This window comes from Mobula hypostoma, chromosome 2, assembly GCF_963921235.1.
Source record: "Mobula hypostoma chromosome 2, sMobHyp1.1, whole genome shotgun sequence".
NCBI lineage: Eukaryota > Metazoa > Chordata > Chondrichthyes > Myliobatiformes > Myliobatidae > Mobula > Mobula hypostoma.
The window spans coordinates 101,643,925-101,660,929 of NC_086098.1; the positions used below are offsets into that span (position 1 = coordinate 101,643,925).

Genomic DNA, 17,005 nt, shown 5'->3' on the forward strand with positions numbered 1-17,005 from the left:
TAAATCTATGGACCCATATGCCTTCTTTACCAGCTTTATGTATGCTTCTATCACCAAGAATTTTGGGAGCTTGTTTTCATCAATCTTCTTAGTTAATATCTAAATAAAACTCAAATTAGTGAGGTGAGGTTTCTCCTGCACAAAGCCTCATTGAATATAGAACACAGAACATAGAAATCTACAGCACATTACAGGCTCTCCAGCTCATAATGCTGTGCCATGTAACCGACTCTAGAAACTGCCTAGAAATACCCTACTGCATAGCCCTCTATTGAATATTCACAATTAGCCTGTACCTTTCCAAATGTGCATAAATCCACTCCCTTAGGACTTTCATCAGTAAATAATGTTTTATTTTTTAAAATTTATTTGAAGATACAGCGCAAAATAGGCCCTTCCGCCCACTGAGCTGTGCTAGTCATCTACCCACTGATTTAACCCCAGCCTAATCACAGGGCAATTTACAGTGACCAATTGACCCTACTAACTGGTAAGTCTTTAGAACGTGGGAGGAAACCAGAGCATCCAGAGGAAACCCACGTGTATGCAGGAAGAACATAGAAACTTTCATACAGAGGAAGCTGGAATTGAACTCCCAAATCTGACACTGAAGAGCAAGGAATTAATATATCCACAAAACTGTGGAAGAAGTCATTGTCCAGATTCAGCTGAGGTCATGTGAACAGAGGCAGATTTCCCAGAGCAGAAGCTCAGTAAGTAGGTGATAGACAGTCTCATAACAGCAAAATCACAAACTGCGCAATTTCACACAGTCCATTAATGGAACGGGTGACCATAATTTCACTGACTGGTCCTCAAGTAGTTGAGGGTCATCCAGGACTTCCTTGGCAAGGCATTAGCCTGAGATATAAGTGTGTGTGTTGCTCACTAAATCCAGGATGGTCATACTTGTGCTCAGACATGCAGTACACCTATGCAAGATGTCGCTGACTGCTATTTCCAGGGTTTGTGTCTGCTGCTCGAGGAGCTAAAAGATTTTAGGTAGTAGCATGTGGGGCTGGTAGGGTATGGGAGCTGATTAATATGATTTATCAGTGGGAAAGCTTTGTTGGCTGCTGGTGTTCTTTGAGAAGAATGTTTTCTTTGCAGATAATATGAGGTTTGATGCAGGATACCTCAGAAACCCACTCAAGATGTGCTGATTTCAGTGCTCCAGATGTAATCCCCCTGGCTTCGCAGAGATGTGTATATACCTCGTGACTCCATTGTCCCATCTGGAATGCACCAGCTTCCACATGAGATTCAGTCTCATCTTGAAAGTAATTCTGGCATTTTGGAGGTGTTGCCTTAAGACAGCAGATGGTCTAGATATTTTGGTAGGTCCTTGTAGAACTGACCATGAATATTTTCTGCAGACTTCAAGTTATACCTTCTGTACCTAATAAACTCACCACTGAGTGTATGTTCATGGTCTTCTGCTGTTGCAGTCCAACCACTGCAAAGATCGACACAGTGTGCATCTTCTGACATCACTGTTGTAATGTGTGGTTATTTGAGTTATTATTGCCTTCCTTTCAACTTGAACCAGTTTGGCCATTCTCCTCTGACCTATCTCATTAACAAGACGTTTTCACCCACAAAAGTGCCACTCACTGGATCTTTATGTTGTTTCTCTGAAAATTCTAGAGACCGTTATGTGTGAAAATCCCAGGAAATCAGCTGATTCTGAGATACCCAAACCACCCTGTCTGCCACAAACGATCACTCCACGGTCAAACTCACTTGGATCACATTTCTTCCCCATTCTGATGTTCGGTCTGAACAACAACTCAATCTCCTGACCACATCTGCATGCTTTTATGTATTGAGCTGTACTTAATAAAGTGGCCAGTAAGTATAAACCTTCAATGAGTGTATCTTTCGATGTCCATTGTTCTTTAGCCTGACAAACCAGGGGCAAGTCACCAGCAGATGTTCAGAGTCATAACTTTGTGAGTGGGTGGTTATTGATCTTTTGAATGAGGCTATCCAAAGCCAGAACTGCTCCCCATGGGAGCTCATGATAGGTGGAGCCTGGGTGGTTGAATTAAACTCCAAGATGTACTGGGAACTCTTGTCTGATGGAGGTGGAATTAACTTATTTCATGGATTTCCCACTGCAGGCAATTTTGGTACCTCGACACGGTTTTCTCCCCCCTTGTTCAATCCCTCCCTACCTAATGTTCGTGACACTTCTCATGCTCTTAAACTTTTCGATGTGTTTAAGTTCCCTGGCCCCTACCGCTTTATTTTCACTATGGATGTCCAGTCCCTATATACTTCCATCCCCCATCAGGAAGGTCTCAAAGCTCTCCGCTTCATTTTGGATTCCAGACCTAATCAGCTCCCCTCTACCACCACTCTGCTCCGTCTAGTGGAATTAGTCCTTACTCTTAATAATCTCTCCTTTAGCTCCTCCCACTTCCTCCAAACTAAAGGTGTAGCTATGGGCACCCGTATGGGTCCTAGCTATGCCTGCCTTTTTGTTAGCTTTGTGGAACGATCTATGTTCCAAACCTATTCTGGTATCTGTCCCCCCCTTTTCCTTTGCTACATCGACGACTGCATTGGCGCTGCTTCCTGCACGCATGCAGAACTCATTGACTTTATTAACTTTGCCTCCAACTTTCACCCTGCCCTCAAGTTTACCTGGATCATTTCCGACACCTCCCTCCCCTTTCTAGATCTTTCTGTCTCTATCTCTGGAGACAGCTTATCCACTGATGTCTACTATAATCCTACTGACTCTCACAGCTATCTGGACTATTCCTCTTCTCACCCTGTCTCTTGCAAAAATGTCATCCCCTTCTCGCAATTCCTCCGTCTCCGTCGCATCTGCTCTCAGGATGAGGCTTTTCATTCCAGGATGAGGGAGATATCCTCCTTTTTTAAAGAAAGGGGCTTCCCTTCCTCCACCATCAACTCTGCTCGCAAACGTATCTCCCCGATTTCACGCACATCTGCTCTCACTCCATCCTCCTGCCACCCCACTAGGAATAGGGTTCCCCTGGTTCTCACCTACCACCCCACCAGCCTCCGGTTCCAACATACTATTCTCCGTAACTTCCGCCACCTCCAACGGGATCCCACCACTAAGCACATCTTTCCCTCCCCTCCACCTCTGCTTACCGCAGGGATCGCTCCCTATGCAACTCCCTTGTCCATTTGTCCCCCCCCATCCCTCCCCACTGATCTCCCTCCTGGCACTTATCCTTGTAAGCGGAACAAGTGCTACACATGCCCTTACACTTCCTCCCTTACCACCATTTAGGGCCCCAGACAGTCCTTCCAGGTGAGGCGACACTTCACCTGTGAGTTGGCTGGGGTGATATACTGTGTCCGGTGCTACCGATGTGGCCTTCTATATATTGGCAAGACCCGATGCAGACTGGGAGATCGTTTTGCTGAACACCTACACTCTGTCTGCCAGAGAAAGCAGGATCTCCCAGTGGCCACACCTTTTAATTCCACATCCCATTCCCATTCTGACATGTCTATCCACGGCATCCTCTACTGTAAAGATGAAGCCACACTCAGGTTACAGGAACAACACCTTATATTCCGTCTGGGTAGCCTCCAATCTGGTGGCATGAAGATTGACTTCTCAAACTTCCGCTAATGCCCCACCTCCCCCTCATACCCCATCCGTTACTTATTTATATACACACACTTTCTTTCTCCCTCTCTCCTTCTGACTATACCCCTTGCCCATCCTCTGGGTCCCCCCCACCTCCTCCTTTTCCTTCTCCCTGGGCCTCCTGTCCCATGATCCTCTCATATCCCTTTTGCAATCAACTGTCCAGTTCTTGGCCCCATCCCTCCCCCTCCGTCTTCTCCTATCATTTTGGATCTCCCCCTCCCCCTCCCACTTTCAAATCTCTTACTAACTCTTCCTTCAGTTAGTCCTGACGAAGTGTCTCGGCCTGAAACGTCGACTGTACCTCTTCCTAGAGATGCTACCTAGCCTGCAACTTGCCTGCAACCAGCAACTTTCATGTGTGTTGTTTTAATGTATCTGATTGGTTGCCACTTACACATGTCCAGCATTTTGTTCAAGTCAATGAAAGCGAGAAAACCAGGTAAGGTACAGTACATAATAGGAAAAAAGACAAGAGCATGTTGGAATTTTAATGAAATTTCTAGGGGAAATGTTGACAGCTTGCTTTACAATTAACTGTGTACTGATTTAGTGCAATTTTCTAGGAATATCAATATACATGATAGATGAAAATATATTGGTGGTTGGTCTTTCACCTGTTAATATTAGTCAGATAAAATTATATGGTATGAAAATAAGCAGAAACAGCTCCACTGCAGGAGTCAATGTACACTCTGATATTTTAGAGAGAATTGTTATAACAGACTGAGCAATGTCACAAAACAGAACAACAGGTGTTCAGGTGTTCCTGGAGTAATGCACTGAACTGAGTTGAACTCAATACCCAGAGCTACTGGCAACAGACTGTCAGCTCCTACTTACTCAAACTAAACGTGGAGGTGGGGGCCAATCAAATTAACCCTCCACTGGCCAACAGGGGCTTGCATGCTATCAGCAGTGCTGAGGCGTTGGGCAGCAAGCCACCAAGATTTTAAAAACACAAGAGATTCTGCAGATCCTGGAACTCCAGAGTAACACACACAAAATGCTGGAGGAACTCAGCAGGCTGGGCGCATCAACGGAGAGGAATGAACAGTCAATGTTTTGGGCTGAGACCCTTCATCAGGACTAGATGTCCTGATCAAAGGGCTCGGCACTAAGACCTCAACCACGACAGTCTTTAGTAATCAGCCATGCTTGAAGTAATTTTAAAAATCGCTGTATATTTAGAAAATAATTTATTTATTTTAATTTTAAAAATTGTAAAGCATACTCAATAATTTATAGCACTAAAATAAAATGAAATACAAATATCAATTCCCTTGCCTTTATAATCCAGAAGCTAGGAATCCCATTCAAGAGAAAAGAGATTTCAGTTTTATGCCAGATGCAGAACTGCAGTAAATGAGAAGCAGATCAAGTTTGGGTTCTAGTGCAGGACTACAGGTGGAGTCTATCAATGCTGCACTGCCACACTCTACATTTCTCTGGCATACAGTGCATTCAGGCTCACTGTTCTTGGAGTAGCTGAATGCTAATGGATCGCTTCAGAAACACCAGCGAGAGTTAATACAATTCAACCCAACATTTTTTGAGTGCTGTCTTTTTAATGTTCCCATCAATTTCAATATGCAGAAGATGTGATAGTGTTGCCGATTATTACTCATACATAATCAGTAAACAATTATCATGTTTTACAATAATCTTTGAAGTAGGGTCAATCATATAAAGGAGCATACTTAGCACTTGTGAAATTTATATCTGTATATCTATCTTCAAACTGTGAGCAGAATCACCTGTCAGCACTGAGTAATTTTAATTAATTCACATGAATTGAATACAAATTACATTTCATTATCTCTCAATAGTTTTTTCATGCAACCCACACATGTAGGACTTCTGCAAGAATTAATTTCAGCTTTATTTAATTGTTCTAACTCGAATAAGTTCCAAGGACAATTTAATTGTCCCCAGCAGGTCATGTCAGCTGCTTCACATCTCTATCCAAAGGTCACATCCTCCTGAAGATTCCCATGGTGGAGTTTAAATATTCAATTTGTGATGTCACCTCACTCAAGTGGCATTTTGTTCATGCAAATTGTTCCAAGGGTCAAGACATTCATAGAAAAATGTACAATATCTTTTCCAAAAATATTGTTTCTTTCTGTAAAATGCTGCTTGTCCTCTGAACCGCAGCTGCCGGGAGAATTCCTGAAAACTGGTTGCCCATACTGGGTATCAGTCACTTACTGATAGTCACCAGTAACACGTTAGGTCAAAAAAAAAGAGGAATATGCTCGCATTTTAACATTTCTTCATCTGGCAGAGCACAGGGCATAAGAAAGGGTAGGCAGAAAAAAGAAATGATCTGACACTGTGTACATACATCTATTGATGCTTCTGGACACATCTTCAGTGATGTTCCTGGAATCATCGGGTGTTTCAGGTATTTCAACATCATACAACCTCCTCCAGGTGACCCAGCCGGGGCTGATCAGACCCCAGCTTGTGTCCAGATGCTAGCTACTTATGACTCCATGGCTCCCCTCTTTTGAGCCACAGCCATCTTGAGGCCCTCTCTGCCACATTGGTGGTACTGCGGATGGCTCTCCTCTTCCTCTCTCCCTCGATGCCCAAAATGCTGAAGGCTCTAACTAAAGAACGGTCTATGAATCCCCTACAACCAACCTCCACTGGGAGACACCTCACTCTCCATCCAGCCTGCTGACAGTTGCTGTCCAGTTCTGCGTACTTGGAGAGCTTCCTTTCAAAGGCCTCTTCCAAGCTATCTTCCCATGGGACTGTCAGCTCCAGCAGCACCACTTGCTTAGTAGACTCAGACACTAGGACAATGTCTGGTCACAGGGTGGTGGCTGCGATATGGTTGGGGAACTTCAGCTGCCCTTCGAGGTCCACCAACAGCTGCCAGTCCCTTGCAGAGGTCAGAATGCCTGCAGATGTTCTTTTGGCAGGTATTGGCTGCTCCCCAGCTCTGACAAAGGCAATGGTCTGCTTGGAGGGTCGGGACTGCTTCGCCCACTGAATTCCTGCACTGACGGCTTCAGCAATGGTCTTCAGGACCTGATCATGCCTCCAGCTGAACCATCCTTCACCAAGTGCCCTTGCACAGCCGCTGAGGATCTGCTCCAAGGTTCCTCGCTTGGAGCACAGTGGGCACGCAGATGACTCTGCCTTGCCCCATGTGTGCAGGTTTGATGGGCTTGGAAGCACATTGTACACTGCCTGGATGAGAAATTGGATGCGATGTGGTTCGGCTTTCCAAAGATCAGCCCAGGACATTTTCCTCTCAACCGCATTCTCCAATCTTGTCCAAGCTCCCTGTTGCATCATTCCCACCGCCTTGCAGGCTGTCATCTCCTCCACTACTGCTCTCACCTCCTCCTGAACTAGACGACGCCTTTCCTTCCCTCACAAGATATGTTAATGCTTTCAATAACTAGGCAGCGATTCTACTGAGTTAGTTAGTGCTCTATTTTGCAGCAGCTACTAGATAATTGCCTGTCCAAGTTTGCACAACACTATTTGACTTTTATTCATTGTAGTTAGCTGTTTCAGAAAAAAAAGTTTGTCCTTATCTTAATTCCTTTGTCCTGAAGAATAATGGATCTTCCAGAGAAGGAAGGTTTACACATAATAAATTGAGTTCTCTTCTGAAATATATGAAATACTGCATTATTCCAACAGAATTGATTGCAGCAAATGCTCAACTGAAAATCCCCATATTCATTCAAGTGGGACTTTTGTTCGAACAAATTGAAGGGAGAGTCAAGATATCCATAGAAATATGAACCCCCATTTTCCTAACAAGCCACAGGGAACATAGAACAACTAACTTTCTTGGTACAGTTCACCAAAGGTTTAGTGACAGCTTTATTCTGGTGTTGAGAAATTCACCATTCTTCATTACTGAAGAGAGGTAATATTCACTTTTCAGTTTGTTTAAAAATAAAGTTGCAAAGAGGGTGTTGGGGAAGACACTTCAATCACAGATTAGACTGAATGATCTCCAAAGAGTTTAATTACGAAGCCATCATTAACAGTTTATATTCCCCTTAGTTTAGATTTGTGGTTGATTGGAACCTAATTGAAGAAAATGAAATGACAACAGAATTTGACACTGAAGTATCAAAGATTACAGAAGCAAAAATGGCTTTCAGCACATTAAGCCCATGTCAGTTCTTTGGGGAGCTATTCAGTTAATATCAGTACCTATACTTTCACTATAGCCCCGCATTTTTTTTCTGCATCTTCAAGGTCTTAGCTAGTTGAGAGCTACTATATTTTGAATCCACTTCTACCACCCTGTCAGATATTGCCTTCTATATCATGGAAACCCATGCTGTCAAAATAAATGTTTTCCCTGCTTCTTTTGTGAATCACCTTATATATGTGGCCTCTGATCACCAACTTTTTGCCACCTGACATTATTTTTATCCATCAAAATCCATCAGTTTTGAACTCTCTGTCATGTCTGCATTTAACCTCTCTGCACTAAGGGAAAAAAAATTCAGCTCTCTAGCCTGTCCAGATTGCTGATGTCATTCATTCTCAGTACCCTTCTAGTAAATCAATTGGGCACTGCTTTGAAGATCCTGGCATTGATCCTTGAATAAGGTATCCAGAGGTGAAGACAACCCTCTGTCTGGGACCACAGCAGAGTTTTCTAAAGATGTAACCCAACTTCCCAGCTTATATACACTGCTTCTATTGATAAGAAGGGCCCTGACTGCTTCTGTTAATAAGAAGCAGGGGCCAGAGTAGGGACTGCTAGGACTTGACTGCAGAGTGACAGATCACAGAGAACTGGAGATAGTTACTTGAGGACATTACAAGCCAGTTTTAAAAGGCGAGCTATCAGGTCTTGTGTGAAGTGGGAGATTGCTTGCGTTATTAATAACTCAGCAAGGGCCAATAAAAAAGTGCGGTGTAAGCAGAGTAGCCATTGTTACAGGAGGCCAGGATTAGAGTGGGAGGCTTTGGTTCAACAGACTTCGGTGAAAACAGGCAGAGGCACTAAGTAAGGTGCTAGTAAGATTTTTTTCTCTTTGTCTATTAAGACCATAAGACATAGAAGCAGAAAGTAGGCCATTCAGCTCTTCATGTTTGTTCCGCATTCACTCCTGGCTGAATTGTTATCCTTCTCAACACCATTCTACTACCTTCTTCCCACAACCTTTGATGCCCCAACAAATCAAAAAACTATCAAATTCTGTTTTACATATAAGTAATAACTTGGCTTCCACAGCTATCTGTGGCAATGAATTCCACAGATTCACTCTCGCAAAGAAATTCTTCCTCATCTCTGTTCTAAAAGGATGTCCCTCCATTCTGAGTCTGTGCCCTGGGGTCCAAGACCCCCCACTATAGGAAACATTCTTTTCACATTCACTCTGTCTCAGCCTTTCAGTATCCCGTAGGTTTCAATGAGATTCCCTCTCATTCTAAACTCCACCAAGCACAGGCACAGAGCCATCAAACACTCTTCATATATTAACTATTTCATTCCCAGGATCATTGTCATGAACCTCCTCTGGACCCTCTCCAATACCAGTACATCTTTTCTTAGATAAGTGGTCCAAAACTGCTCACAATACTCTAAGTGTGCTCTGACCAATACCCTATAAAGCTTCAGCATCACATCCTTGCACTTCTAGTCCTCTTGAAATGAACGCTATCATTGCATTTGCCTTCTTCACACCAACTCAACCTGCAAGTTAACCTTTAGGGAATCCTGTACAAGGACTCCCAAGTTACTTTACACATCTGATTTTTGAATTTCATCCTCATTCAGAAAATAGTCTACGCCTTTATTCCTTCTACTAAAGTGCATAACCACACACTTCCTGAGACTATATACCATCTGCCACTTCTTTGCCCATTCTCCCAATCTGTCTATGTCCTTCTGCAGACTTGCTGCTTCCTCAGCACTACCTGCCTTTATATTGTACTCATCCTTGTATTGATCCAAGCAACACACACAAAATGCTGGAGGAACTCAGCAGGTCAGGCAACATCCATGGAAAAGAGTATAGTTGATGTTTCGGCCCGAGATCCTTCAGCAGGACTTTCCCAGAGATACTGCCTGGCCTAATGAGTTCCTCCAGCATTTGTGTGTGTTGCTTGCATTTCCAGCATCTGCAGATTTCTGCTTGTTTGTATTGCTCCACCTATCTTTGTATTGTCTGCAAACTAGGCCACAAAGCCATCAATTAGATCACCCAAATCGCTGACATATAAAATGAAGTGGTCCCAATACTGACCCCTGTGGACCACTAGTCACTGTTAGCCAACCAGAAAAGGCCCCCTTTATTCCCAATCCTTCCCTCCTGCCACTCAGCCAATTTTCTATCCATGCTAGTATCTTTCCTGCAATACCATGGGCTCTTGTTAAAGCAGCTTCATGAGCAGCACCTTGTCAAAGGCATTATGAACATCACAGTACATACCATTCACTGACTTTCCTTTTTCTATCCTTATTTCCTCAAATAATTCCTCCAGATTTGTCAAGCAAGATTCCCCTTTAATGAAACCCTCCTGACTTCGGCCTATTTTATCATATGCCTCCAAGTACCCCGAAGCCTCATCTTTAACAGTCGACTCCAACATCTTCTCAACCACTGCAGTTAGGCTAACTGTCCTATAATTTCCTTTCTGCTGCTGCCCCCCCCCACCGCCATTCTTAAAGAGTAGAGTGAAATCTGCAATTCTCCAGTCCACTGAAACCATTCAAGAATCTCTTCAGCTCCCTCTTTCAAAACCCTGGGGAGTAGTCCATCCGGTCCAGGTGACTTATCCACTGTAACTTCAAGACCAGTTAGCTTTCCAAAAACCTTCTCCTTACAACACTCACTTCAGTCCCCAACACTTGCAAATTTCTGGCATCCTGCTAGTGTCTTCCACAAAGAAGAATGCAAAGAACTTATTAGCTTCATCTGCTATTTCTTTGTCACCCTTCATTACTTCTCCAGCAGCATTTTCCAACAGTCCAATATCCATACTCGCCTCTGCTTTACTCTTTATTTGAAAAATCTTCTTGTATCCTCTTATATTATTCACTAGCTTACTATCATATTTTACCTTTTCTCTCCTTATGTTTTTAGTTGCTTGTTTTTTTTTAAAGCTTCCTAACACGCTAACTTCCCACTAATTAATTCATAGCTAGTGCATTGAGAATGGATCTAAGGTTAGTGGCATGTTCTTTGTGTGAAATATAGGAACCCTGAGAGACCTCCAGTCTACTTGATAACTACATCGCCACAAAGTGCATTGAGCTGCCACTCCATAGAAAATATTAAGGATCTAGAGCTATAACTGGATGACCTTCAGCTCACATGGGAAAATAAAGAGGTAACAGATAGGGTCTACAGATAGGTATTTGCCCCTAAGTTGCACGAAGCAGGTATGTGGTTGACTGTCAGCTGAGGCAAAGGGAATAGGCAGCCAGTGCAGAGAACCCCTGTGCCTGATCCCCTCAACAATAAGCGTACTAATTTGGATACTGTTGGAGGAGACAGTCTACCAGTGAGAACTACAGCAACCAAGTCTCTGGCTCTGTGGTTCAGAAGGAAAAGGAGTAGAAGGGGAGTGCAGTAGTGATAGGGGATTCTAAAGAGAGGAACAAACAAGAAATCCCGTGAATGTGCAAGAAACATCTGGATTGTCTGTTGTCTCAAAGATACAAGAGTAAGAGATGTCTCAGCTTGGATCCACAGCATTCTAAAGTGGAAGGGTGAACAACCGTAAGTCATGGCAAATTGGTATCAACAACAGGTTGACGGGAAAAGGGATGAAGTCCTGATGAGAGATAATAGGGAGTTAGGTAGAAAGCTGAAAAGCAGGACCTCAAGGATAACAAATCTCTGGATTGCTGTCTGTACCATACACCACTGAGGGTCAAAATAGGATGATTTGGCAGATGGAAGTGTTGCTGTGAAACTGGTGTATGGGGCAGGGATTCAGATTTCTAGATAATACAAATCTTTTCTGGAGAATGTATGACCTGAACTCAAGGGGCACCAATCTCTTTGTGGGCAGGTTTGCTGGAGATACTGGGGAGGGTTTAAACTAATTTTACAGAAGGATGAGAACGGGACTGATAGGATTGAGGAGGGTCCGGTTGGTATCCAAGTAGATGCAACAGGTAGTGAGACTGTGAGGAAGGACAGGCAGATGATAGGACAACACTGCAGTCAGTCAGATGAGTTAAAGTGTAAAATGGGGGCAAAAAGTAAAAGGGTAATGAAAACTGAACTGAGGGTTTTATGTATGAATACACATAGTATACAGAATAAGGTAGATAACCTTGTAACACAGTTAGAGATTGGCAGATATGACGTTGTGAGCATCACTGAATTGTGACAGGAAGAAGGAAGCTTAACATCCAAGGAGACACATTGTATTAAAAGCATAGGCAAGTAGAGGGTGAGGTGGCTCTGTTGATAAAAAAAAATTAAATTAATCGTTAGAAAGAGATGACATAGGATTGGAAGATGTAGAATCCTTGTGAGTGGAGTTAAGGAACTGTAAGGGTAAAAAATACCCTGATGGGAGTTATACATAGTCATCCGAACAGTAGCCAGTATTTGGGATACAAATTATAATGGGAGATAGGAAAGACCTATAAAGGGCATTCTTCCAGTAGTCTTTGGCGATTTCTACGTGCAGGCAGATTGGGAAAATCAGGTTTCTGCTGGATCCCAAGAGAATTTGTAAAATGCCTACGAGATGGCTTTCTGTGCAGCTTGTGGTTGTGCCCACTCTGGAAAAGGCAGTTCTGGATTGGGTGTTGTGTAATGAACCAGATTTGATTAAGGTAAAGAAGCCCTCAGGAGACAGTGATCACAATTTGATAAAACTCACACCGCAGTTAAAGAGAGTGCAGCTAAGGTCAGATGTATCAGTATTACAGTGGAGTAGAGTGGAGTTACAGAGGTTTGAGAGAAGAGCTGGCCAAAGCTGATCAGAAGGGGACATTAGCAGGGATGACAGAAGAACAGCAATGGCTGGATCTTCTGGGAGCAATTCGGAAGGCACAGGATAGACACATCTGAAAAATGAATAAGTATTCTATAGGGAGAATGAGGCAACTGTGCCTGACAAGGGAAGTCAAAATAAGCATGAAAGCAACTGGAAGCCATATAATATTGCAAAGACTAGTGGGAAGTTCAAAGATTCAGAAGAGGACAGACAAAGGAGAGTCAGTGGATAATGCTTACCTGGATTTTCATAAGGCCTTTGACAAGGTGCCACATATGAGACTGGCTAACAAGATAAGAGCCCATGCCATTACAGGAAAGATACTAACTGGGATAGAAGATTGGCTAACTGGCAGGAGGCAAAGAGTGGGAATAATTGGGGCCTTTTTTGGTTGGCTGCTAATGACTACTGGTGTTCCACAGGGATTAGTATTAGGACCACTTCTTTTCACATTATATGTTAATGATTTGTAATGATTTGACAAGTAAATCAATTATGTGTATTGAACAGATTTTTTTTTAAAGTGCAAAAACAGTAATACTGTGTATTAAAAAAAAAGTGAGGTAGTATCTAAAGCTTCAATATCCATTTAGGAATCGGATGGCAGAGGGGAAGAAGCTGTTCCTGAATCACTGAGTGTGTGCCTTCAGGCTTCTGTACCTCCTACCTGATGGTAACAGTGAGAAAAGGGCATGCCCTGGGTGTTGGAGGTCTTTAATAATGGATGCTGCCTTTCTGAGACACTACCCCCTAAAGATATCCTAGGTACTTTGTTGGCTAGTGCCCAAGATAGAGCTGACTAGATTTAAAACCTTCTGAAGCCTCAGAGCTTTTGATAGCTCAGGGCCTGTACTCACTGGAGTTTAGAAGAATGAAGGGGGAATCTCATTGAAGCCTATCAGATATTGAAAGCCCTAGAGAGAATTGATACGGACAGGATGTTTCCTATAGTCAGGGGTCTAGGACTAGAGGGCACAACCTCAGAATAGAGGGACATCCATTTAGAACATAGATGAGGAGGAATTTCTTTATCCATAGGGTAGTGAATCTATGGAATTCATTGCCACAGCTGGCTGTGGATACCAAGTCACTGGATATATTTAGAGCTGAATTTCTTTATTAATCAGAACTTCAAAGGTTGTAAGGAGAAGACAGGAAAGTGGGGTTGAGACGGTAATAAATCAGCCATGATGGAATGGCAGAAAAGACTCAATGGGTCAAAATGCCTCATTCTGCTCCTATGTCTTATAGTTTCACAAAGCCAAGTCTGACTTGTGTTTTACTATTTAGAATGAATTTGGGCCTTTCTGTTCTAACCTACTTTATAATTATAGTGTTTTGTCATGGAACACAGAGTTATACAGCTCATAAACAGCTTCCTTGGCCCAACGGATCCTTGCTGACCAACAGATCAATCTGAGCTAGTCCCATCTGCCTGCATTTGGCCTGTATCCCTCTAGGCTTTGCCTATCTGTCTACCTATCCAAACATCTTTTAAACATTGTAATTGTATCTGCCTCAGCAGTTTCCTCAGGGAACCTTTAGCCCTAACACTTTAAAATCTGTGCCCTTTCAAAGTTCAAAGTAAATTTATTATCGAAGTCGTATATATCACCATATGCAGTCATGAGTTTCCATTTCTTCCACGCAATCACAGAAAATACAAGAAACACAGTAGAATCAATGGAAGACTTCACCCAACTGGGTGAACATCAATCAGTGTGCAAACTTTAAAAAACTGTACAAACATAAAAGAAAGAGAAAAAAGAAATACAAATGATAAATAAATAAACAAGAAATAATGAGAACATGAGACGTGAGTCCTGGAAAATGAGCCTAGTTCAGTGGGAAAAGTTCAGTGATGGAGCAATTAAAGTTGAATGAAGTTATTCACTCTGGTCCCCTGATGGTTGAGGGGTAGTAACTGTCCTGAAACTGGTAAAGCAGGTTCACAGGCTTCTGTACCTTCTTTCTACGGCAACAGTAAGAAGAGAGCATGGCCTGGATGATGGATGCTGCTTTCCTGTGACAGCGCTCTGCATAGATGTGCTCAATTGTGGGGAATATTTTATCCATGATGGACTGGGCCATATTACCTACTTTCTGTAGGATTTTCCATACATGAGCATTGGTGTTTCCATATCAAGCTGTGATACAACTGGTTAATATGCTCTCCATGACACAACTGTACAATTTAAAAAAAAACAGATGTCATGCTGAATCTACACAGGCCTCTAACAAAGTAGAAGCACTGCTGTGTTTCTTCATAATGGCACTTATGTGCTGGACCCAGGACAGATTCTCTGAAAAGATAACACTGAGGAATTTAAATTTGCCGACATTCTCCACCTCTGATTCACTGATGAGAACTGGCTCAGGGATCTTCAGTTTCCTCATCCTGAAGTCAATAATCATCTCTTTGGTCTTGCTGACAGTGAGTGACAAGACTGTGCACATTCACCCTATCTACACCCCTCATTATTTTATATAGCTCTATAAGCTCCACGTCCAACACTTCAGGAAAAAAAAGACCCAACCTGTTGAGCCTCTCCTTATGAATCATGCCCTCTAAACCCAGTAAGAGTATTGGGAATCTTTTCTGCACACTTTGCAGCTCAATGTCCTTATTTTTAATTGCTACCTCAATGTTCCTTCCTCACACTTCCCTGTATAGTTTCCTGAGCTTCATTCCTCATAGCATTGCGTCTATGCACAACTACATACAATTAAATAAAAGCACACATGCGGGAGGTGGCTTGAACTGGTGTATTCACATTACAGAATGAGAGCGAGAGCACAATGTGTATGCGTAGACAACAGCACATATGCAGACAACAGGTCAATACATAGTGCTGGGCGGTGGGGTTATTGCTGTAAAAGAATACATTAAACTTCCTCCTCTTTTAGATTAATGCAACGTAAAACTGTATACGTACAAAACATTCAATTTCCTTTCATAAACCCATATTCCAAATAAACATTCTTATCTGAATAAAAATCCAAAATCTCAATAAAGTTCACAGTTCTAAAGATTCAGTCTCTGAGTGCACTTTATTTCAGGATAGCGCCTCTGGACCTGTGTAGTGGCATCAGTTTGGGCAGGTGTCTTGTCAACAATAATGTTCTTGTCACACTTCTGGACCTGTGGAATAGCACCAGATTTGGTGGGTGTCTACTCTAAGACAACGTTCTCCGTTTCTGGTGTCACATTACTGTCAGTGACATCATCACTGAGAGGCAAGTCTGTTGACTGTAATGTGTCTACCATGTTGGATGTAGTCGACTCAGATATGTTCTTCAGTAGAGCATCCAGTATCTGGTCCACATGATATCTCCATATCTGATTACCAACATCCATAGTGCACATCAGTGGTCCAACTCTTGTCGCTATCCTACCAGGTGTCCACTTGTCTTCTTGGTAATTACATGCTAGGACTTCCTGATGAAGTGTGGCTTCACTTGGCAACTGGTTTATTCTGTACTTCCCTCCATAGATCTGGTTTCAGGTAGTCTATGTGAGATCTCAGATTCTGTTCATGAACAGCATTGCAGGCATTTGATTTGTTGTCACATGAACAGAGTTCTGATACACAAAAAGATGTCCACGTTGTGCGGTCCTCCTTCCCTATCACTTTAATGGATTTCTTGAAGGTTTTGATAAACCTTCCAGCTAACCCATTTGTTGCTGGGTGCTGACTTGAAATGTCTGATGCCATTTTTCTTCATGAACAGTCAGAATTCTTCTGACGTGTTGTGGTCCGTTGTCACTTACAATTTGTCTGGTCAGCTATTTCTGGTAAAGATAGTCCTTAGAGCGGAGACAGACTTTGCTGAGGTGGCCGAGTTCATTGGTATAATCTCCAGCCACTTCAAAACAACATCCATGGCAATCAGAAATATGGAGTCCATGACTGGCCCAGCAAATTGGCCCATTGAGATGATGGCCACTCTCACGGGTGTAACGGTGCCTGTGGGGGTGCATTTTGACGTTTTGGCATCCCGAACAACTTTTGGCCAAGTCTTTGACCTGTTTATCTATTCCCTTCTCAAACACCTTCTGATTAGCATGAAGCTGCTGTGGCAGCCTGGGGTTAGTGCTACCACTTGGGCTGCCATTGCTTTGTTGGTGCCACACTGAGACCTTTAATGAAGTGCCAGTCTAGTGGGACTTTTCTCAACCATTCACGTCCAAAGAGTGCTGGTCCTCCACTTTTTAATATATAAAGCTCTAACTATTTTGTTTCACCTCTGTACGTCACATTTACTGTCAGTTTGCCTTTGGGAGGCACTTCTTGTGCCTGTGTAAATCTTTATCATCACTGAGGTCGTCTCTTATGGTATCTTAGAGAACAGTCTGTTGCAGTCAGCCTTTGGAATTATGTTCAAAGCTGACTATATCCAGCTGCATTT

General features: G+C 42.8%; 1 protein-coding gene across 6 annotated transcripts in view; it reads right to left on the reverse strand.

Annotated features, from left to right (window-relative positions):
- LOC134342318 (glutamate receptor ionotropic, kainate 2) overlaps window positions 1-17,005 on the reverse strand; it is a 534,599-nt gene that overhangs the window by 399,654 nt on the left and 117,940 nt on the right. The gene's annotated exons all lie outside the window — the stretch shown is intronic.